This window comes from Myotis daubentonii, chromosome 13 (assembly GCF_963259705.1).
Source record: "Myotis daubentonii chromosome 13, mMyoDau2.1, whole genome shotgun sequence".
NCBI classification, from domain to species: Eukaryota; Metazoa; Chordata; class Mammalia; order Chiroptera; family Vespertilionidae; genus Myotis; species Myotis daubentonii.
Window position 1 is genome coordinate 9,150,364 of NC_081852.1, and position 23,480 is coordinate 9,173,843.

Sequence of the window (23,480 nt, forward strand, 5' to 3'; positions counted from 1 at the left end):
CATCAGGGGGGGCACAGAGCGAAGGAAGGCCCTAGCCAGCAGCTGGAAGGAAGGCCCTGATCAGCCCTGATCACCGGTCAGGCCTAGGTGCCGGGAGCCGGTCCATGCTTGCTGTTTCAAGGGACCTGGCATATATGGCATACTGTTCTTAATATGTTTGCTCACCTTCTTGGCACTGTGTTTTAACCAAGGTCTCTGAGAAAGGTTGTTTCCCCAGGTAGGGATTTTCCCCTGAAGTTAGGGAGGGAATAAAACCCCTTAACTAAGTGCCAGGCGGGTAGTTAATCACTACAAACAATCATGCTTAAGCTACATAATCTTTACTCCCTGGAATGGAGATAAGAAACGCCCTAACCTTTGTAATAGAGATTGATAGGATTGAATCAACTGGTATAAATACAGATGTAACCAGACAGAGAGACAGAACTCAGAACACAGAACTTAGGAGACAGGGCTTGGAAGACAGGACCAAGAGAGACAGAGCCTAGGCACAGAACCTACACAGAATGTTCTCTAGAGACAGAAGAACTTCGCTGGAGAGAGCATGCCAGAGGATCCTGGACAGGGACTGGCCTCGGAGCCTGGAGGCGGAGCCTGGCGAGAGAGCATGGCAAAAGATCCTGGACTGAACCTGACTACAGAAATATGGCAAGAGAACCTGACTAGAACCTGTTGACCGAACCTGGCTGGAGATCTCAGACAGAACCTGGCTGGAGAACCTAGCGAGGGAACATGGCCACAGAACCTGGCTGGAGATCCGAAGCAGAACCTCTCGGAGATCGAGACCAGAACTTGGCTGGAGATCCTGGCTAGGCTGCTGATCAACTGAACACTGTCTCCGTGTCCTTCCTTCTTCGCCGACTCCATCCACACCTTTGGGGACCCCTGGACCCGCTGGGGTTGGACCCCGGCACCTAGGGACCCTACCATGCACAGAATTCATGCACTGGGCCTCTAGTGTTCAATAAAACTTATGACACTGGACATCCTTAACTTTTTCCTGACTGCAGAAGAGTTCAGTTTTTCATGAATTGGTATGATATAAGCTTGGTTATTTGCCAGCTCCTTGCATTACACTTTCCTGTCTTGCAAGAGTTCAGTTTTTCATGAGTCAGTAGGTTTATTTGAAGATGTTCTTTATCAAGTTGAGGATAGTTCTAGATTTCTGGAAATTTGTTTGCAATGGGTGTTAGATTTTGTCAAAAATATTTTGCTTTCTAGTTTTTTTGTATGGTAAATTACTATGATAAATTTTCAACTATTAAACCAACCCTTCATTCTTGGGGTAAACCACACTTGGTCATGATGTAACATTGTTTTTATATACTGTTAAATTTGATTTGATAAAATTTTGTTTAGAATGTTTGCATCTTGTTTCTGGAGTGATAATGTAGTTTCTGTGTCTTGTCGTGTCTCTGTCTGGCTTGATATCAGGGTAATGCTGGCCTCTAAGTATGAGTTAGGAAGTGCTTCCTTCTCTTTAATGTTTTTGCAGCCTTTGTATAGAGCAGGTTTTATTTCTTCTTTGGTAAATCTCACCAGAGAAGCTATCTAGAAGTTCGGGGTTTTGTGGGAAGGTTTCTCATTACAAATTCAATTTCTTTCATTACATCTATAGGTGTCTTCAGATTATTCATTTCTTCTTGAGGGAGGTTTGGCAGTTGGGGAGCTCTTATACTCTATGAAAGCTTGAATGCAGGAAAGAATGAATGAATGAATGAATGAATGAATGAAACAAAGGAACAAGTGGGTCACTGTGTGGAGAGACTGAATATGTGTATATTTGGACAAAGTGGCAAATTGTCCTCAGGTGGGAAAAGAAATCTCCTGGATGCAGGTGGTTTTTGACTTCGAGGAGCCAGTGCCTACCCTGAGGCTATTAATGGCTCTGCTGGGTTCAGAGTTGGAAATGTGTGAGGGGCCCCTCACTGCAGGACCCTATTTCATTCCTTAGACACCCTGCACCCCCAGCAGACCAGGCCTCAGGATGTCCCTTAATTATTGGGAATCGTCATCTGGTGCCCAGATGACCAAAGACCTTGTGAGAACAGTGACTTCATCAGGTTGTGGAGTCTTTTGGAGATGTCAGGCCTCTCCGCCCTTAACACAAACCCTCCTTCCTGAGGAGTCAATCAATGTCTCCAGTCTTATCATCTTCCTGCTGTTTTCTTTCCAAGACAAATCCTCTGTTGATATGTAATACAGGTAGAGTGATACCCCAAATAAGACAACCAATGCTGTGTTTGCTTCTGCTTCCCTGATTCCCTGACACCAAGATACAGTGGAGTGGGTAGTATGAATGAGGGCGTGTGTGTGGTGTGTGTGTGTGTGTGTGTGTGTGTGTGTGCATGTGTGTGTGTGTGCATGTGAGAGTGTGTGGGGGAGGGTGTATCTGTGTGGGTGCACATATGTGTGTAGGTTTATTGAGTTTGTGGGGAAGTAGTTTCTTGTAATCCAAGGAGCTGGCAAATAGCCAACAGTTTCAGCCTGCCTCTGGGTGTGGGGTTCCTTGGTCCAAAGTTCTTATAAAGGACAGAGTCTTCCTGCCAAGGCCCCACCTGCATACTAGCTCAAGTCTTTGACCCTGCGATGTACAGTGGCCATAACTGTCATCGTTTTCAGGAACAACTTCAGAGTGGGCCTCTGGAATGGTTACAACTAGCTTTTTGTCATTAAAGAAATCAAAGCCAACAGTTTCCCTTTATAACGTGTGTAGAGAAGGGAGCATTTTTAAAAATAGCTCCCCACTGCAATATCACTTCAAAATAAGGTCCACTCTGCACCCCCCCTGCCCTGAGCAGAGCCAGAGGACCTCAGGGAGCTGGGGCCCGTTCCTCAGGCAGCTCTGCCTTGGCTGTCACACTGGGCTCTGCCATGGGGACTGCATGGGGCTCTACATGGACCTGGAGCCAGAGTGTGGATGGGAAACTAATGTAATCCTTGGACGAGATCTTGTGATCTCCAGCTGGGCTTGCAGACACTTTCCCATCATGTAACACTCATCCCTAGTTTGGCCAGAACAATTGTCCCTCAGAGTCTCTGAAAGGGCCTCTTCCCAGGGAAAGGAAAGATGTCTGTCCGCTGAGGTTTCTTTCCATTTGTCAAGTGTCACAAGCAATGAACACTGGATCCTGACGTCCTGTCAGGGAGCTTGACATGAAATTATTCTAACACAAGAATCAGACCAACACTGACAAATATACGCTGGTGAAGGTTTCAGAGCCACTGAAACTCTCCTGTATAAATATTTCAAAATGTTCTCTCTCCCATGCCCCTCCCCACCCACAGATAAATACCACAGAGGAGGGATAATTCAGTGGGGGTTGAAAATGGGTGGACTTTGAAGGGCCTTTTCCCCCCACCATTCGAATGCCCCTTTCTCTCATTTCTCTGTGAATTGAGGGCCTTCATCTTGTTCAGCCCTCGCTACCCGCCATGTTGGCCATGGCACTTGACACACAGTGGGGCTGGGCACAGGTGAAATGTATGTTATTTTTTCTATTTTCCTTTGTGAAGCAACCAAAGCACAGAGAATAGTATCAAGTGAGCTCTGACAAGTGTGGCTCAGTTGGTTGGAGCATTGTCCTGTACACCAAAAGGTTGTGAGTTCAGTTCCCAGTCAGGGCACATACCCAGGTTGTGGGTTTGATCACTGGTCAGGGTATGTAAAGAAGGAAGTCGACCAATGTTTCTATCACACATTGATGTTTTTCACTATCTCTCTCCCTGTCTCTAAAATCAATTACACACACACACACACACACACACACACACACGCGCGCATACATATATACATAATTAAATAATATCAGATGAGGCATTTGGGTACCAAAATTTGTCCTTCTAGTACCAAACTAAACACTTACTTTGACATCATTTTCATGGGAGAGTTTCTTCTCTTGTAAAAATGGAAACCCCCCTTTCTCTGCAAAATGTTCAGGGGAACATGGGAAATAAACATGTGGCAATGCTGCCATGGCAGTTCTAGGTTTACTCAGGATGAGGCCTTTAGGGATCAGGATCCCAAGGAGAATGTTCTGGCTCCTTCCATTCCATCTGCACTGGCCCTGCCTCAGTGAAGTCACATGCCTCCTCCCTGGGCTCCCACCTCCTTCCCCTCCTTCCCTCTTCTTCCTTCCTTCCTTTCTCTCTCCCTCCCATCCTTTCCCAATTAATTTAATATCCAACAGGCTTCCCACCCGGATGTGTAGCTCTGTCATGCCTGCCTCTTGCATAAAACTCTTTTATAGCGTCCCCTCCTGACCCTATTACATCACGTTGAAAGTTTTCAGTTTGGCGTTTAAGTCCTTCCACTGCGTATCTCAACTCATTGCCTTTCAGAAGCGGGTGAGGGGTGGGAGGTTGCAGGTTTCTCCATGTCAGAGCATGTGGGGAAGCCATATATAACGTGGGGGGCAGTAGACGTGGAGAAGAAAGGATGCAAAGGCAAGTAGGTGGCAAATGATACCATTTCAAGGCCTCCGGGTTCTCTACTCCTTCCCTGCCCTCCCTGTGCTCCTGGGAGCCTAACTCTTCCAGTCAGTGACTGGGCTCAGCCCTTCAAGTCTTGGCCTGTCCACATTACTGCCCATGAGTTTTTCTCCCCACTTCTCGGAATCAGCCTTTCTTCACTCACTCCTCCCTGGCGGGAATCCTACCAGCATTCTGGGTGCAAGTTCCCTTTCCTGCAGCTTTACCTGCCCCCTCCACGCCCCCCCCCAGTAGATTTGGATCCTTCCCCAGTGTTTTCTGTTCGAGTCCAAGCGAGCTCAGTAAGGAGCCTCGCTCTGGGATGTGGGAGCGGCCTCTAATGCAGGGTGGGGGCATGGGACTCAGACATGTGAAACCACAGAGAAAGGTGATATTTATAGCTCTGACCACATCATTCTCCCTCCTACCTACCATCATATTGGAAGGGGGCACCTGGGACTGAACAATGAATCCACATGGACATGAAATGAATGTGGTATATTTCATAGTAGCCAAACCATTTTATCTTATTTTTAACAACTAGAGGCCCCTCAGACTGGCCTGCGCCCACTCGCAATCCTGGACCCCTCGGGGGATGTCAGGCTGCGGGTTATGTCCCATCCCCGCAGGCCAGGCCTGAGGGATGTAGTAGTGCACAAAGTGGCGACAGGTGGCCAGGGAGGAGCCTGAGCCCGGGGCCAGGTGCTGCACCGCTCCCGCTCATCCTGGCCCTGCTGCACCTGCCACTGCCGCCGCCACTCAGTAGTGCTGCCCCAGAGGCAGGAGAGACTTGCACCACCTCAGCTGTGCTGGCCATCCGTGAGCCCGGAGTCTGGCACCCGCCAGTCAGCTGAGCAATGCTCCTGCTGTGGGAGCACACTGACCACCAGGGGACAGCTCCCGCATTGAGCGTCTGCCCCCTGGTGGTCAGTGTGCATCATAGCAACCGGTAGACAAGTCATTCGGGTGTTCAGTCATTCAGTCACTTAGCCTTTTATATATATATAGATCGCATGAAGTGCTTTTTTTTTTTTTTTTTTTTTTTTTCCAGGGGCTCCTGACTAATCCCAGGGCATTGTATCTGACCACATAGGCCACAGTGAAGCAGAATCTCAGGGCAACTCTGAGCCAGGCTGCTGGGCTCAGGTCCAAGTTCTCCCACAATTAGCTGGTGATATGTCAGGGTACTTAACTCTTCCTGTGCCTCAGTCTGTTCATCTGTAAAATAGCAGTAATGTGTAGCCCACAGGTTTGTTGTGAGTATTAACTAGATGAATATGTAAATGCTCAGAGTAATGACTCCCACAGAGCAAACACTCCTGAGGTGCTGAGTTCCACTCTGGGTTAGATAGGATCTGAAGCATTAGTATCCAGCAGAGCCAGGCTGGCCCCTTTGAGTCCTAGTCCGAGCAATTTCTCCGTGTTCTGTGAAACCTGATCAAACACAAGCAAAGCCACATTGAGCAATAGGGCCCCTGTAAATAATTGTGCTTTGACTTTCTGCAAAACACATACTATGGTGCCAACCAAGTTCAGGAAAACAATTGCTAGAGCAGTCTGTTTTCTTAACTTCTAAATAATAGCTCTGCATTGCCTGGAAGAATGTTAATTACTTTCGCAAATTTAAGGTTTGTGAAAGAATTTGCCTTAATAGAATTTGAAAACTCAGCAAGATTTTAATTTTGTGCTCAGCTTTTCAAGTTTTAAAATGTTCTTCAACTTCATGCAGAATGACCTCTCATATCCAAATACTGCCAACAACCTGGTACAGAAAAGAACATTCTAATCATTAAACTCTTGTTTAAAACCTAGCTCTGCTCTCGGGAAATGGCACCCCTTCTCTGAATCTTGGGGTCTTCAACTCAAGCTGGGGAACTGGAACGTGTTCTTAATGAATCCTAAGAGAGACTGCAAATGTACATGTTATACTTATTTTTTGACAAAAGACTGAAAAATAATGATAGCTATTTGGTGGTGTGGGGCATGCTTACTCCGTGCTACGCGCTTCATGTACACATAGGTTTCTCCCCAGGAGATACTGAGGTTCTCAGAAGAAACAGTCTGAAAGTCAGTAAGAATGCCAGGTGGAAAGCCACAGGGGGAAGGTTAACATGGGTTGAAGGAGAAGAATAAGGCAGGGATAGGAATAAAAGGTTTCAAGTTTAGTAGAGGAAAATATTGAGATAAAAATTGAAAAAGTCTCTTAGATTTGTTACACATGATTTTGCAACATTATGCTGGCCTGAGGTACATTGGCCTAAAGCAATTTGGCCTGTGCAAGTTCAAAAACATGACAATTTGGTCAAATAACATCTGAGTCAAAAACAAACATCTATTGAGTCATTTTGGATGCATCCTGGTGGGTAGTTTTGTAAACCTTGATTTATATCTGAGTGGTTTTGTTAGTTTTTCAGAAAAATTTTCTGAAGGCCTTAAGTATGATTAGATTTTAGATTTCTGTTCCTGCTCTGTAGAACTCTAAGTAGTGAAAAGATACAACAAATAATAGCCAACAGAAGGTTATCTGGGACAATTTCTCAGACAAAGAATAGCAATTTGTATGATTTAATTTTCATGAAAAAAAATTGGCAAACTCCTAGGTGCTTGTCCCAAGGTGGGGGACGTGAGGGTTTGTTGTGGCGGTTCTTTTGCTTTTTTTTTTTTTTTTTTTTATTTTCTAATCGTTTAATGAACTTGATTCAAAAAGAAAGACTAAATATAAGAGAAAAAGACCTAGAACATTCAGAGATGCTTACAGAAATCCAATTCATTTTATGATGTTATGTGGCTTTTGGGGGAAATTCCAGAATTCAGGGCCAGCGGATTGAGATGAAGGTACCAGTGAAGAAAGAAAGGTGGGCGAGGGATGGAGTCTGAAAAAAGACCCGCCAGGGCCTCTGATATGCCTTGCTCCCTCCTTCCCTTCCTCCTGTTATTTGCTGAAAAACACGCGATTGCTAAATACGCAAAGATTTGGCTTTTATGTTCCTGGAACTGGTGTGCACGCCTTTCCACCACTCACGCCTGATTGTTCAAGCCACTGCCTCCCGCCTCTGTGCCTCAGCAGTGAAAAGATGAGGAAAGGGAACTTCTCAGCTTTTGTCGTTTTTCTTATCATCAGAGTTTCTTCCAGTAATAGCTAATAAATTTCCCCATAAAACCATTCACAGGAAAATAGACTAACGAGGATCTGAGGTTAAACAAACCTCACGAATGAAGAGGGAGGTGGAGGAGTTGGGTGCTGTGTGCATATTTGGCTCAGAGCCCTCACGGCTGAGCCACCACCCATGATGTACAAACCAACATATCACACCCTCAGTTTGTTTCTTGCTGGATCCTATTTTTTTCCACTCATCTGAAATGTGCTAATTAACCACTGGTTTGGGTTTAGAATACTTCAGTTTTTCTTAAAGGGTGAGACTTAAGGTCTAAAGACAAATGAAAACATCCCTTCTGTTGAATGTGTCCTGAAGTTGTAGCTAATTGATTAAATCCATTTCTTTTCGCATGACTCAGTGGGGCAATGCTACAATGATTGAATTACCAAAGTGCAAACCGTAGCTGAATGAAACATGTTTGGAACTGGCAGCGCAGATGGATGTGGCGATATTGGCATTTTCCTCTTTCTCAACTTCCCCGGCCCCCTGGCTAAGGCATTTGGGCCCTCCACATGTTTCCCATTAGTACAGTGTCTGTCATCTGGGGAGGAGTTTTCAGTGCCTCACACAGAACTAAGAAATACTTTTTCTCTGGCCCTTTATGGGCGAGGAGAGAAGAGAGAACAACAGGACCAGCTGTGCTCCAAGCATCTACTGCTCGCCACAGCACACAGAGAAGAGTGTCTGAGAGAACTTGGAAGCTCAGTGGTTAGTGTGAATTTGGAAAGGAACCCCTGCTCCTCCCATCTCCTTGGAATCACAGTTGTGGTCTCAGCCAAGTAGCCTCAGTCGCGTTTAATTGGTCCCTAACAGCAGTTCTGACAGGGGCTGCATCCGATGCCTGGGGCGGACTGGGGGCACTGGGAGTAGCAAAGGTTGTCTCTGTGTGTGAGCACATGCCTGTGTCTCTCTATGTCCTAATCTCTTCTTACAGGGACACCAATCACATGGGACTAAAGCCCACCCTAATGACTTCATTTTACCAATTACCTCTTCAAAGGCCCTGACTCCAAATACAGTCACATTCTGAGGTCCTGGGCATTATGACTTAACATATGAAGGGGGCGGGCACAATTCTGCAGGACAAAGAGCAAGGAGGAGTTTGGCACCACTTGTCCTCCTTCTCCGCGATGAAAGGGCTAGATTTCCAGACCCGTGTCCCAGTGCTAGGTATCATGTGTGAGTGTAGTACATTAAAGCCATTGGCATCAATAAGACAATCAGTGCAAACACATCTAACTTTCGCTTACTCAGTAATTCTTATATATTTCTCTTTTTTAAAAAAATGTATTTTTATTGATTTCAGAGAGGAAGGGAGAAGGACAGAGAGATAGAAACATCAATGATGAGAGAATCATTGATTGGCTGCCTCCTTCATGCCCCCTACTGGGGACCGAGCCCACAACCCAACCTGGGCATGTGCCCTGACTGGGAACTGACCTGTGACCTCCTGGTTCATAGGTCAACACTCAACCACTGAGCCATGCCAGCCGGACAATCTTCTATATTTCTTATTTCTGTCTCCATATCTCAGTGTAATGACTGTGACTTTCAGAAGGATGGTAAATAATACATACCAACCACTTCCTTGCTTCTGATTTTAAAAGCAATTCCCCGCTCCCCCCCCCCCCCATCCCCACCTTCTGCCCCGATGGGGGGATTTCACCACCCATCGTAAATGATGGCCACTGTTGAGTTGCATTGGATATTTCTTGTCACTCTAATTGCTGATTTACCCTCAGGTTTCCTCAGAAATTTATCAAATGACCTATGATTTTTTTTTAAATGAACTTGTATAATTTCCTCTTTGGCTAGGTTATTGTAGGCAGTCTCCTAATTGATTTATTTTTAGCATATCAGCAATGCATTCCTGAGGAAAACTTAGACTTGGAATGTTAGTCTTTAAATACACTGCTGAATTCTGTTGGTAGTCTTCATTTAGTTGTTTTGCTTTGCTATTTATAACTAAGCTAAGCCTAAAGTTTTCTTTTTTGTTTTAGTCTTTTCAGATTTAGATACCAGTGTTAGACTCACTCAAAAAGTGATTTGGGAAAGTTTTCACATTTCTATTCTCTGGAACAGTTTGCATTATGTAAAGATCATCTAAATGTTTCACGTTTTTTGGATTTTTAATTGTCATTATACCACCAAAGGGACATTGTACCATGGTTTTGTCACCTTTGTCTCTACTACTATGAGTCTGTTTAAGCTTTATATTCCTTTAGTTAATCTTGGTACCTTCCCTTTTCCTGGGAAATAATTTCATATATATTTTAAAACATATCAATATGGATTTATTCTTAATATTTTCTTGTAAAATTTGAAGTCTTTCAATTTAGGTGGTTTCTCATTTGTTAATGTAAGAAAAATTTAAACCTATACAGAACTTTTGTGAGTTTATTTGAGCCAAACTGTCTTCAATTTCTGGGAAGTGAATTTCAATGGCTTGAGATAATGCTCCAGAGAATGGCAGTTTTTCACCTATTTTTATAAATTACTATCAAAGGAGGAGATAAGATGTAAGTGGGTTTCATGAAACCAATTACTGATAGATTAAGGAGGTGGGAGAAATCAAAACGGGGAAACCTCTAGGATTGGATAAAAAGTAAAATGATAGACACATGCTTCTTTTACATAAGTGGGTACAGGATAGTTAACACTCAACAATTAACATGATAATAACAATGGGGAGGGAATTTGTAGTACATTGGTTGAGCCCTTAGGGGTTCAAAAAAAAAAAAGGGAACTTACAAGTTACCTTGACATTCCACAGATGTGTTATCACAGATACAAAAAGACAATAGGCTCAGTTAAGATCAAAGTTGATCTTTGTCAGGAAAGATACCCGCCTGGAACATGACTACCCAACATAGACTGCTTTTTAATTTAAAAAGTTTAATTTCAGACCATCCTTTGTGGTTACTTTAGGTCTCTGACTTTGCAAGGCAACCACACAAGCCTTCCCTGAGTTAGTCGGGTTAGCATGCGGCCCCTTTTATCCACCCATTCTTATTTTTTCTCTTATTTTTTTCATCATTTATACTTGCCAAGTATAATCATGGTTAATTTGTTTTCCTAAAGCGCCAGCTCTTGCATCTAAGTTGTTATTAAAGTTCTCATGTAGGAGGGATGGTGAAAGAATTTTCAGCATGAACCAAGGGAGGAAGACACAGTGAGGCATTTCTCTGGGATGGAAGGCTGTGAATTCAACTTGGTGAGGTTTCATGGCATCTACACAATCTCCACTAATTACTATGATACCATTGTGTCTCACACAATCATAAACCTCAAAGAAGTCTGTCACTCTAAATATGAGAGACATTAAGATAAAGTTGTAAATTGGTGCTAATACCATAGCTGTTCCAGACAGTTAAGGACTTCTTTTTTAGTTGTCCTCATCTGATGAAAAGAAGTGGAAACCAGTCTCCTCCGCACTGAATGTCAGAGCCATTCTTGACATTGACCAAAAGAACGAATGAGGAAAAATCACTAAGGTCAGCTTTGGAGACTTTGCTTTCAATTTGTAATAAAGAGAAAAACACAAAGAATGTTGAAGAGTGTAGTAATATCAGCTTCAATATTGAGTGATCATCATCAAGTGTGTCAGTCTTCCATGATGAGGAAAGACTTGAAAATTAAAATATATCTCTCTAATTGAATTTAGTTGTTCTGAAACTCATCTGCAATGTATTACCTCCTGGTAAATATCATCAAGTATCCGCTGAGCCAGGTATGTTGTTGGAAGCTGAGGGTGTCAAGATGCACAAAACACCAGCTCACAGTATTTACTTCTGTTCATTGTGCATCACAGCTTTGGGGGACTCATGGCCTCCTCAATGTATATCCTGGTTTCCAATATCTGTTGGCTAGACTCAGCGTCTCAGTCCACGTCTGTGTGGTCAGCACTTGCCTTGCCCCTGCTCCCACAGGATATGCCTAGTGTTTCATCTCAGCTGTTCTATACCTCGCTGTTGACTTATCATCAGACCTGCTGATTGTCACGCAGAGGACTCTTGGTCACATAATCTTGACTGTCCTCCATTTTTGTCAGGTACTAGTAAAGGACGGTCTCCCTAAATCTTAGTTGTCTCATCTCTCTTTGGAAGTTTGGAATATATTTTATATGGTTTTATGGTACAGCCATTTTGGCATCCTGCCATTCTAAAATGTGTGGCTCCCTTCAGTTGGTGGAATACTGCCAGATAAGACTCAGGATGAAGATGAAATGCCCATCCAATAATAGAGCCCAGGTAAGTCCTTGTTCCATCACATGCAGACAGTATGGCTTAGGGACTCAGGTGCAGAGAGAATGGAGACACATGGCTGATAGTGGAAGAGTTTTTAACTATCTAGTGACATAAACTTGTAAATTATTATTTTTAAATTGGATTCAAGATTTAATTTGAAATAGTAAAAATGTAGCCTGGCCGGCGTGGCTCAGTGGTTGAGCATCAACCTATGAACCAGAAGGTCATAGTTCGATTCCAGTCAAGGGCACATGCCCGGGTTGCAGGCTTGATCCCCAGTAGGGAGCATGCAGAAGTCAGCCAATCAATGATTCTCTCTCATCATTGATGTTTCTATCTCTCTCTCCCTCTCCCTTCCTATCTGAAATCAATAAAAATATTTTTTAAAATGTGAATGTGCTCCCATGTGAATTATCAGTGACACTGCTTGGACTATGGCTCATCTACATATTTGTGGGCTTGGCACAGGGAAGGGGAACTTTGAGCAGGTAGACATTTATGAATGAAACTGCTTATTTCAATCTGTGGATACTGCTGAAGCACTTTATCTCTAACCTCACAAATCTGGGGAAATGAGGTTTGTTAAAAGAAAGTGACCCCATCTAACTCACAGAGCTGCTGAGAGATCAGAGGAGGAAAAGGGTGGCGATAGTATGTTGTAAACTGTTTTTACATGGCTAAGAAAATATGAGGGACATCTGCTACCTCATTCTCAGTAAACATGCCAAAGAGACCAGGGCTTCCCACCCCAAATGGATACAAACACCAAGACCACTCTCTGCTATAAATCCTTGAACTTCAGGCCTAAGTAAAATTCCTTCTCTCACATTTTTAATGAAATAAAAATAAATACAATTACTGAACAGCAGCCAAAGATCACAAGAGGCTAGAAGTGAAGCAAGGATATGGTCAGCACTGTTTGCTTGCATTCTGGGACTGTTTTCTTGGTGAATATTTCATTAATGGGAGGGTTGCGAGGGGCAGGGAGGGCCCTTTGTTCCTCCTGATGGATGTCTGCTGCTGTTTAAATCGGAGCTGGGGTGGCTCTGTGGTGCCCCGGAAACTTGACACCCTAAGGAGGACATGGTCCAGTAGAATGTGAGAGACTGAATCCACAGGACTCCCTTCCAGGAAGAGCTTTTCCCAAAGATCAGACATTTGTTCTTGAAATTATGTTCAGAAATACACAAATATGCACCTCACTCTCCATATTCTGTCCCTGCACCCATTCTTCAAAGACCTTGAACCTGACCTTTTTTTCTTTAACCCAAGTAAAAATAAACATAAGAAGCATTAAGTACTAAGAACCTTTAAAGTGAAACTCTAAGTAAATCATGGGCTCGCAATTAATACCCTCCTTTGTGAGTAGATTTGTTGATTCCTTATAATGGAGCTAAAGGTATTTGATAAATGAAATATCATTATCATTGCATTTTCTACTGAATAATCATGGCTGCTAAACAAAAAGGAAAAAATTATCTGAGCAACACAGAAAATAAGTAATTATCCACAGCCCATTTGAGTAAATCTCACTTTCTTGGAGAAATTGTCTTTTTAGACCATAAGTAACTGCTGCCGGTATAAGTCCCTGTCCCTCTCATTAAGCCGTATTATGTATCGAGGATAAGCAGACGTGGTTTCTCTTCCCAGGGGTCTCTGAAGCATCTGTATTCAGTTGCAGCTCCGTATAGTGAGTGGCTCAGACCGCAGAGAAATCCAGAGAAAAGGTGATGAGCCAGGTTTCGGTTCTCTAACGCAAGGGCACGTTCCTTTCACTTACACCACGGTCAGCTCTTGTGGCTCGGACAGATTTCTGAACTCATAATTTCCCTTCAGGGCAGGGGATGGCGTTACTCAAAAAGAACAACCGGATGGGTTCCCCTGATATCTGTCCTCAACAGCATTGCAAACGCCAAGCGGCTGCCGTCTCATAAACTGCCATTCTTCACTCCAAACGCAGACACCAATCAGCAGTCACATCATAGACCCTGATGCACTTTTTTCAATTAGACCAGGGTGGTCTTTCCATCCCAAATGAGGTCCCGCGCTGCCTTCTATCTGTCTGTGCCTCACGTACATTGACCTTTGGGAATATGTCTGGGGAGGCGTCCTTCAAACCTTTCTTCTGTTTATATAGGCTTGTGAGCTATAGGAAAGACTGCTTTAACCTCCCAGGTCACCCTGTCCCGCATGTCCAAATATACGTTAAGAGAGGGAGGACGATATTTTTTCCTGATCACACCATTGAATTTGTTTATTCTCTGCCTCTTCAAGAGAACAGTTCAGGCCAGCTATTGACATAACTGGGTGCGGGGCAGATGTTTCTCATGTCCGTAGGCATATTAGTCCATTTTAGCCACAGTGACCCACACAGTCGCTGAAAGATGAGGCCACCAGGAGCCCAGGATTGTCGCAGCAGGTCAGGCTGACATTTACAGGACTTACATCTAATTCTGGACTGGCGATTTGTGAGGGGGTATCCTGGGCCTCTCCAGCCTTCTCCATGGGCTTTGCTCATGAAGGGAAAAAACAACACAGAATTATATAGGGATCCAGCTTCTAAAAGTTCTCTAAACTTTTTTTTTTAATTAAAAGATCTCATAACCAACAGATAGTTTAACTAATGCATATTGGACTTCTGTGCAAGGGAGGATGAATGAGTAAAAGATTTTCTGAGGAGAATGCTTAACTGGCCACCTAATTGTACATATATTTTGAATTGATTCCTTCTAGCAACACTCAGGTTAGACCTTCTTCTCTTAAAAGCAACTACAATCCCTGAGAAATGAGGTAGCTATGCCACCAAATAGAACCACGACTGACATCTCACACTTTCAGATCCTGTGTCACATTCCTGCCCAGGACACAGAGGCCAGATGTTTGCCTGTGATGGGAACCATTGATGAAAGTGAGAGTTTGGGGGCAGAGAGAATCTTTAAAGCAAAGACCGCTAACTAGTTTCATTTGGCCCAACACAGCATCCAGTATTTAAAGAAAGATTGTTGTTCCCTAGCAGGCGTGGCTCAGTTGATTGAGCATCCTCCCTGCACCCGAGGTCACCCGTTCAATTCCTGGTCAGGGCACGTGCCCGGGATGCAGGCTTGATTCTCAGTGAGGGGCAGGTGAGAGGCAGCCGATCAATTTTTCGTCTCATCAATTTTTCTCTCTCTAGCTCTTTCTCCCCACCCCCCTCTCTCCAATAGCAATAAAAACATTTTTAAAAGGATTATGATTCTGCAATTAATTACCAATATTTAAGAAACACTAAAGCTTCACATAAAAATCCAAACGTTCATCATGTTTTGGAAGAGCCGCTGGCTTTTCTTCCGGGGTAGCACCTGTCAGGGATGGGTTGTCCCCTCAGCTAGCCTGCACCCCGTTTTCCTACCCGTGGGCACTGCAGTGTAAATCTCGTTCCTATCGCCTATTCCAGCCCACTTCAGAGGCATGCTCACATCCAGAGTATGAAATGAATGAGAACACTCTCTAGGACAGTGTAGAAACTTGCAAAGATATGTTCTCAGACTAAAACTGCCCCGACTATGAGAGTTCCCCTGAATTCTAATTGCAGGTGCCTTGCATTAAAATAATATGTTTACATATATACTTGTCCCTGGAAATTCTGAAGGTCCCTTAGGCAGTCCCCAGTTACTGTACCCCGAGTAGAACAATGACTAAGTATGCAAGCTGATGACTCTTCTGTGTATTTGTCAATGGTGATTTCAAAGATTGATAACACACTGTGTTCTCAACTTGTAGCTTTAACTTCTAAAAGGAATGTGAAGAATTCATTCAATCCTAATGTTTGGGAAAGTTATAGCTGAGAGTTGGTTACGAATTATTAAAGCTATTCTCCAGACTCCCCGCAGAGAAAGACTAAACCTTAATGCCCTGGAGGTGTTTGGAAACTGGTCATTTGAAATGTCACTTTGTGCATTACCCATTTTATTTTGGGAATAAATAAAAATCCGGTTGAAACCTTGAAAATTATACCAACTTCAAACCTAAATCGGTTTTCTCAGATAGTAATCTCACTTTGTTACCTAATTTAAAGGTTTTTAGCTTAAGTTAGTCTGTAATTTTTAACTGTTTTGCAATAAAATTCTGGAAAATTTATCCCTTAGCTTATTTTACTTTTAAAAAACTATTTGTCAGTGTATGAAAGGAAGAAGAAATATGGACTTGGCTGCATAATAAATGAGTCTGCCCTGGGGTGCAATTGCCCTTCCGAGATCTAATTAATCATTAATCATCTAGGCTGTGCGGGTAGACAGACACGCAGCAGTGAAATTTGATCCCCATTTCACAGACGGGGAGGCCAAGGCAGCAAGAAGTTAAGTGATTTTTGGAGACCACACAACTAGAGGACGGAGGGGCAGGAGCAGGGCCTGGCCACTGTCCCGAGCGAGACCCCTCCTGAAGAAGTGAGGGGCCCGCCAAAGGACCCAATGGGGGAGCCCTAGCCTCATGGTGGGGTGACAGCAGGAACACCACAGCTACCTTAAAAACATCTCTTCTAGTCCATGGGCTGTGACTTTGCCAACGTACTCATCTGAGTCCCCTTTCCTGTGCCTTTAACACAGATACAACATTCACATTTACATCCGCAGTCAGGCTCACTGGGAGTCATGCATGAGAAATCTCTAGCACATTTAATAGACATTCAGCAACGTTGTTCCCTTTGACCTCGCAAGTCACCCTCATGTAGAAAACTATTATTTCCTCCCATTCCAGGCCACAAGCAGGAGGACTGGGTAGGTGTTCAGATCCAGCCCAGGTCAGACAGCCCCATTTATAGGATTTCAGCCACATCTTATCTATCCCATTAGCACTTTTTATGATGCTGAGAAATTGCTAGGATTATAAACATCATCATCTCACAACCCCTCACCACAAATACTTGCTCACGTGATCCGGGCCTCCCCGTAGGTATAAATGTTTACTTCCTTCATGAAGGGGCCTCCTGGTACAGGGGATCCACAGCATAAACATTCTGCTACTCGTTTATGTAACATCACCTTGCCAAGAGCATCAGATTTCGTCATTGGTCACAAACTGAACATAAGTTTCCTTTCAAGAAGATTGGTAAAGGTGAATACTTGTGAATCAATGATGCTTGGCATTGGTATCAATAAGGAAGATAGCGAAATAGTAAGTAGTGAATAGACAGTGAATATATTACAAATCCCACATGGCTAGTAAGATCAGAAAGCCTGTGTGGCCGGTGTCAGGGGACCAGCCATCCATATTCCTAGCCAAGCACATGGAAGTCACCTTCTGTCCCTCTTCATTCTCCCAACAGGCAGCACGTCTGACACATGACTGTCCTTCAGCCCTCACAGGGCTGTCTCCTTTCTTCACGCCCCTGGGTCTGGCTGTATTCGGACAGACCCTCCACATTCACTTCATGCTTGGATCATGGTAGCAATCTCCTAGCTAAAGCCTAGTTTCCTTTTTCCCCGCTTTCTGTCCATTCTCTACACAGAGCCAAAGTATCTTCCAAAATGCACATTTTCCCTGTCCTTGTTCCATTCCAAATCCTTAGTGACTGTCCTGGGCCTGCAAGCAAGGACACACAGTGCTGTCCCCGAGCGGGTCCCTCCCCTGCAGCTCTCCCTCCTGCCCTGGCCATTTCCATCCCTCACAGCCACAATGACGCCTCGTCTTCCTCGGAGTCTGTTAATCAGCGCCTGCCTTATCGCCCTATCACCTTGCTCTACTTGCCTCCCCCATCTCCTGGCAGGTTTCCAGAGCATAACTCTGCATAACTCTGCTTCTGACACCCCCATTCCCGTTCTTGTGGTGTGCCTGCGCCAGGGAACCCTCCTCAGCAACTGGTCCCCTAATGTTTGTCTCCTCCACGTGCCCACTGGTCTGCAGTGTTGTGTGGCTGGACTGCCACGACGCTGGGTGTGAATTCTGTTCCTCACCCTCCCTGGAAGGCAGTACACGATGCCAACTGAAGACGTATTGTGCATAGAAAGTTCATGACTTTGAGATGGCTTCCCCACATTCTCTCTCTTAATACTTTTGCAAATCCTGTTAGATGTAGCATGAATCTTCTATATGTCTTAACCTTTGGTTTCTCTAACAGTTTTCTCATCCGTCTCCCAAGCATTCATTCTTTCTTCAGTTAAGTCCACTCTGCTGGTCCATTGCATTTTGTTTATCTCAGTTACAAGGATTTTTATTTCTGGAAGTTCTTTCACTTAGCTTTGTCTTGCTTGTTTCGTTTTTCTACTTAGTATTTGTTATTTCATTTGAGTTTCTAATCATTTCTTTGCCTCTTTAACATATTTTTAAAAGCTTATTTTTAGTTCTTTCAGACAACTTATCTCAAGTTCTTACTATTTTCATATTTGTTGTGTCTTTTACTTCTTTCTCACAATTTATAGCTTTCTGGTGCGGTTCATAATTCTTGTTTCCAAGTTCATCTTCCGAGGATTTATTTGTCTGTGGGCACTCAGAACAGTGGAAAATTCCATGCAGAGTGGCTTTGCTTTTGCTTTTGCTTCTGCAGGACACCTGACTCCCATTTCTTGGGGAACCTCACACCCTATGGGAATATACCCTTGAACTCCGGGCCCTTCTTATGCATGGCATGGGTGTCATGTTTTGATGCCTCACAGGTTACTTTCCATTTGCTTTCCACTCAGAACCCCAGGTGAACAGTCGGTTTCCTAATTGCTTCTGTGTTTCATTTCCTTTTATGGAAGGACAGCCCTTTCAGATTCCCGCTTTCTGTAGAGCAGGGGTCTTCAAACTACGGCCCTCGGGCCACATGCAAATACAAATATTGTATTTGTTCCTGTTTTGTTTTTTTACTTCAAAATAAGATATGTGCAGTGTGCATAGGAATTTGTTCATAGTTTTTTTTTAATTTTTTTATTAATATATTTTATTGATTTTTTACAGAGAGGAAGGGAGAGAGATAGAGAGCCAGAAACATTGATGAGAGAGAAACATCGATCAGCTGCCTCCTGCACATCTCCTACTGGGGATGTGCCCGCAACCCAGGCACATGCCCTTGACCGGAATCGAACCTGGGACCCTTCAGTCCGCAAGCTGATGCTCCATCCACTGACCCAAACCGGTCTCGGCAGTTTTTTGTTTTTTTTTTAAAACATATTTTATTGATTTTTCACAGAGAGGAAGGGAGAGAAATAGAGAGTTAGAAACATCGATGAGAGAGAAACATTGATCAGCTGCCTCCTGCACATCTCCCACGGGGGATATGCACGCAACCCAGGTACATGCCCTTGACCGGAATTGAACCTGGGACCTTTCAGTCCGCAGGCCGACGCTCTATCCACTGAGCCAAACCGGTTTCGGCATAGTTTTTTTTTTAAACTATAGTCCGGCCCTCCAATGGTCTGAGGGACAGTGAACTGGCCCCCTGTTTAAAAAGTTTGAGGACCCCTGCTGTAGAGCATCTGGATCCAACCTCCAACTCTCCACCGGTCCTCTACCCCATGCCCCATCCTAGGGGGAATCCGTCCTCCTCAGCTTCTAGGACCAATATCCAGATCTCACTCTTCTGCCAGCTAAGCATCTGACCACAAGCTATATCTCTAGCCTGCAGTTTTCCTTTCTAGCATGTGGGAATTTTTATTTCTTTCTACTAAGCTCAGCTATGTGTCTAAAAATATTTTATTTTGGTTACACATATCCAGTATTTTTCTGCTTTATAATGAGAAAGGCAGCACACATTATCTTTGCTCTCCTGTTTTATGAACTGGAATCTTCCCTCTGGGCTCTGCAGACCTTGAAGTAGGAGGTATGGTTTATTCGGCGGTCAGCAAGTGCCCAGCACAGACAACATTTAAACTTTTGCCTAGTGAATCAATAAACCTGAGGTGCATCTTACTGTCTCCATTTAGCAACTGGTTCTCAGAAAAGCCATGAAATCCTTCTAGGCCTCAGTTTCTTCATTGTCAAACCAAATGAAAATGACCCCTCTCTGTTGCCTCACACAAAGAGTGGGTTGTGAAAGTAATACAATAATATTATGAGAGAGCTTTTAAAAAGTCAAAATCACTAGTGAAGTGAAAGATATTAAGAAAAAATAACACTTTATTAAGTAAGCATTTATTTACTTCTTTCCCACCAGGACACAGAACAAACAAGAACTGGGTTCCTCTGGGCTCTGCCAGTTTGCGTCAAACTCTAAAAGACGTCAGCGAAGCAGGCCAGAAACGCCCTGGACGCTCAGCCGATTTCCTCAGATACGGACCCTTCTTCTGCAGCCGCATATGAATATTTCACGTATCATTTGAAGTTCTTCCTTTAAACTTGACTCTGCCATTGTCCTGACTTTGTCCAGTGTTGAGGGCACATGGCGACGAACTCCCTGATGTATGTGACACTAAGCAGTAGTTCTCTCTGATGTTTTATTTCCATTTATCTAATAATTTAGTTGGCAAATACTTACTGAATGCCAACTAAGTAACAGTGATTATGAGAGGTGTATCTTCCCTCCCCTTTGGGGCCTAAAGGCACCAATTGTGTGGGAGGAAATACAAGTTTAATCATTTGAAGTATTTGCTGTAAGAAGGTTTCCCCAGCTTCACATGCCCTGGATTTCATTGCTTTTCACCATGCCAGCAAACTCTCCTTCCCAAGCCTTGTCCGTCTTTCTAGCCTTATCTCCCACTCCTGTGCACGCCCTCGTTGCCTGTTAAATGGTTCTCTACACTAGATCTTCAACACACTTTTGATTTCCTGACTTAGTGCTTTTGCAACGCTGTTCTTGCTACAAATCCAGCTCCTCTTTGAAGCTTTATCTACCTGCAAGGCTGAGCTCACTGACTCTGCCATTGTCTGAGCTACGGATCCTCTCTTAACTTTAACACACAAGGCTGCCCATGCCTTCCTTACAGTTCTCACCATCTCTGGTAGACACTGAATTTATTTACAAAATGGTCTTCTCCCCAGCTAGGAGTTTTTTTGTGAAACTCACCTATCTCTTTCTCATTTACTTTGGCATTCCATAGAACTAAGCAAGTATCTTACCTAAAATTCATGAGTAGTAAATGTGTACAGATATTGGTTTATTTGGATGAATAGATGGTGAGTTATCAAAACAATGAGATAATACACTCACATCTCACAACAAAACCTCAGGCAATACAGAAAGCCAAATAAAATTAAAATGTTAGATTACTCAGTAAGCACCTATTTGTTTCTTTAAAGGGCATTTCTGAATAATGAAAATAGCTTAGAAAATCCTTAGCCAGTTACTTTAAATCCAGTGTCCTAAGAAAATGTCTCAGCAAGTTCTATACTTTCTCCTTAGGGTATCACTTTACCCATTGAGCAGCTGCACAAATCAAAGCACAGAAAAGGAATGTCCTGGGGACACACATTTCCATGCCACCGTCAGAGCCAGAAATAGAACTGAGGCAAGTACGTCTTGCCCTTCAGCCAATGGCACACACTGCCTTTGTCCTGCTTTGTGGTCCACTGTGAAGCACAGGAGGGCACCGTTCTTGGTTGACTGTGAACAATGAAGCATTTCAAATCAGTGGGAAGAAGGAACAACATGGGGACAATGGCAAATGTGCTTTTATTCATTTACTAGAGGCCCAGTGCACGAAATTCGTGCACAGGTAGGGTCCAGATGACACTCATGCCATGATAAGGGCCAGGACCGAGGCCGGCTGGGGGCTGGGGGGAGGGGCTGAGAGCGGTTGACCTGCTGGCCCCGCCCCCTGGTGAATCTCCTGGTCAAACTCCCAGTCAAGGGAACAATTTGCATATTAGGCTTTTATTACATAGGATTTGTCAGTTCTCGAATAATTGCAATACATCGCAACATATCTGCAGGGGACATGGGTAGGGAATACATGTTTCTAGCAAGGACCTCAGAGGGCCCTCATGCTGGCAGTCCTTGGGAGCCCTTGGTGAAATTGAATTACATGTTCAAAGTTCAGTGAGGAATAAGCCAGAATCTATTCCCTTTTTGCAGCTGGATTTTTATTTTTGCTATAAAACTATCAAACAGATTGTTTCATATCAGAACATATCGAGGTGCTTATTATTATTATTCTTTTACAGTCACACAGTATCTCATAATATTTTTTAGCCAATCCCATGTTGATGAATATTTAGGTTGCTTCCAAATGTTTGCTAGTTTAAAAATAAAAGGAAAATAAAAAGACTGTAATGGTACCCTTCTACATACATTATTTTATACATGTACCAAGTATATGTTTAAGAAGAATTCTTAGAAGTGGAATTTCTAAGTCAAATAACATGCACATTTTAAATTTAGATTGATATTGTCAAATTGTCCCCATAACGGTTGTATCTGATTGTATAGTTCTGAATATCTACGTACCACCTACTGTGAGTAAAATGGATTTTTATATATTTTCTTCCCTTTTCATTATTTTTGTTGAGAATTTCTTTTAATTGATTTATTGCATGAAATAGGATCTTCTCAACAATGTTAAATAGAACTGGTGACAATAGGCATATCTCTCCATTAAGTATCATATTGAGGAAGTCCCCTTGTACTTCCAGTTTCATGAGAGTCCATTTTCTAAATCATAAGGGAGTCTCAAATTTTGTTAAATCTTTTGCTTGCATCTATTGGGATAATTGTATGTTTGTTTGTTTGTTTGTTTGTTTGTTTTTCATTCTGTTAATTTGGTGAATCAGACTGATTGCTTTTAAATATTAAACCAACTTGTGTTTCTGGATAAGCCCTAATTGAAAGTAATGATAATCTTATATGTTGCTGAATTCATTTTGTTCTATTTTGCTAAAAATGTATCTGTTCTTAAAGGACATTGTAATTTCCTTTACTTGTAGTATCTTTGGTTTTGGTATCAGATTTATATTGGGCTCAAAAATTTGGAAAGTAATATTTCCTCATTTATTTTCTAAAAGAGTTTGTGTAAGATTGATCTTTTTATCCTAAATGTTTGATAGAATTTATCACTGAATCTATCTAGACATGAAGATTACTTTAAAGAAATTTTAGATTTTCTGTTAATTACTTTCATTCCTTTAATAGATATAAGGGTAGTCAAATTTCTTATTGTATCTTATTGTCAGTTTTGGTAAGTTGTATTTTTCACAGAAGTTATTAGAAGTGTGCTGCCTTATTGTCAACTATTTGGAGATATTTCCTCTTTTCTATCTAATTTATTTTGTGGTCAAGCATTTATTACCTCAATTTTTATAAATTTATTGATACTGATGGTTGAATACATGTCCTCTCTTGATGACTGCTTCATGTACACTTTAAAAAATACGTATTCTGAAATTGTTAGATGTGGTGTCTGTGAAAGTGTACTAAATCAAGGGTGTTGATTAAGTTTTCCAAGTTTTTCAGATTATCCTATCATTTTGTCTTCTTGTTTTGTCAATTACTGAGAGTACAGTGTTAGAAAAGTACCCTATTATTATTGCAAATTTGTGTTACTCTCTTAATTCTCTCAGTTTTGCTTTGTGTATTCTGAAACTTTTATTGGGTCAGAGTCTTGAGGAGAAAATAAAGGTGCTAAATGCCATTTCAAATTAAAGTTTTACCCATATTCCTGAGCATCATCAGAGACTTGTAATTGAAAAAGAACATTGTTCTCCAAATACCCCCACA

General features: G+C 42.8%; 1 long non-coding RNA gene across 1 annotated transcript; it reads left to right on the forward strand.

Moving 5' to 3' along the window:
- The first annotated feature begins 8,225 nt into the window (after positions 1-8,225).
- On the forward strand, positions 8,226-23,198 carry LOC132214745 (uncharacterized). Its single transcript, XR_009448341.1, has 2 exons — positions 8,226-8,336; positions 19,986-23,198. It is a non-coding gene; the product is annotated as an uncharacterized LOC132214745 (long non-coding RNA).
- The last annotated feature ends 282 nt before the right edge of the window (positions 23,199-23,480 follow it).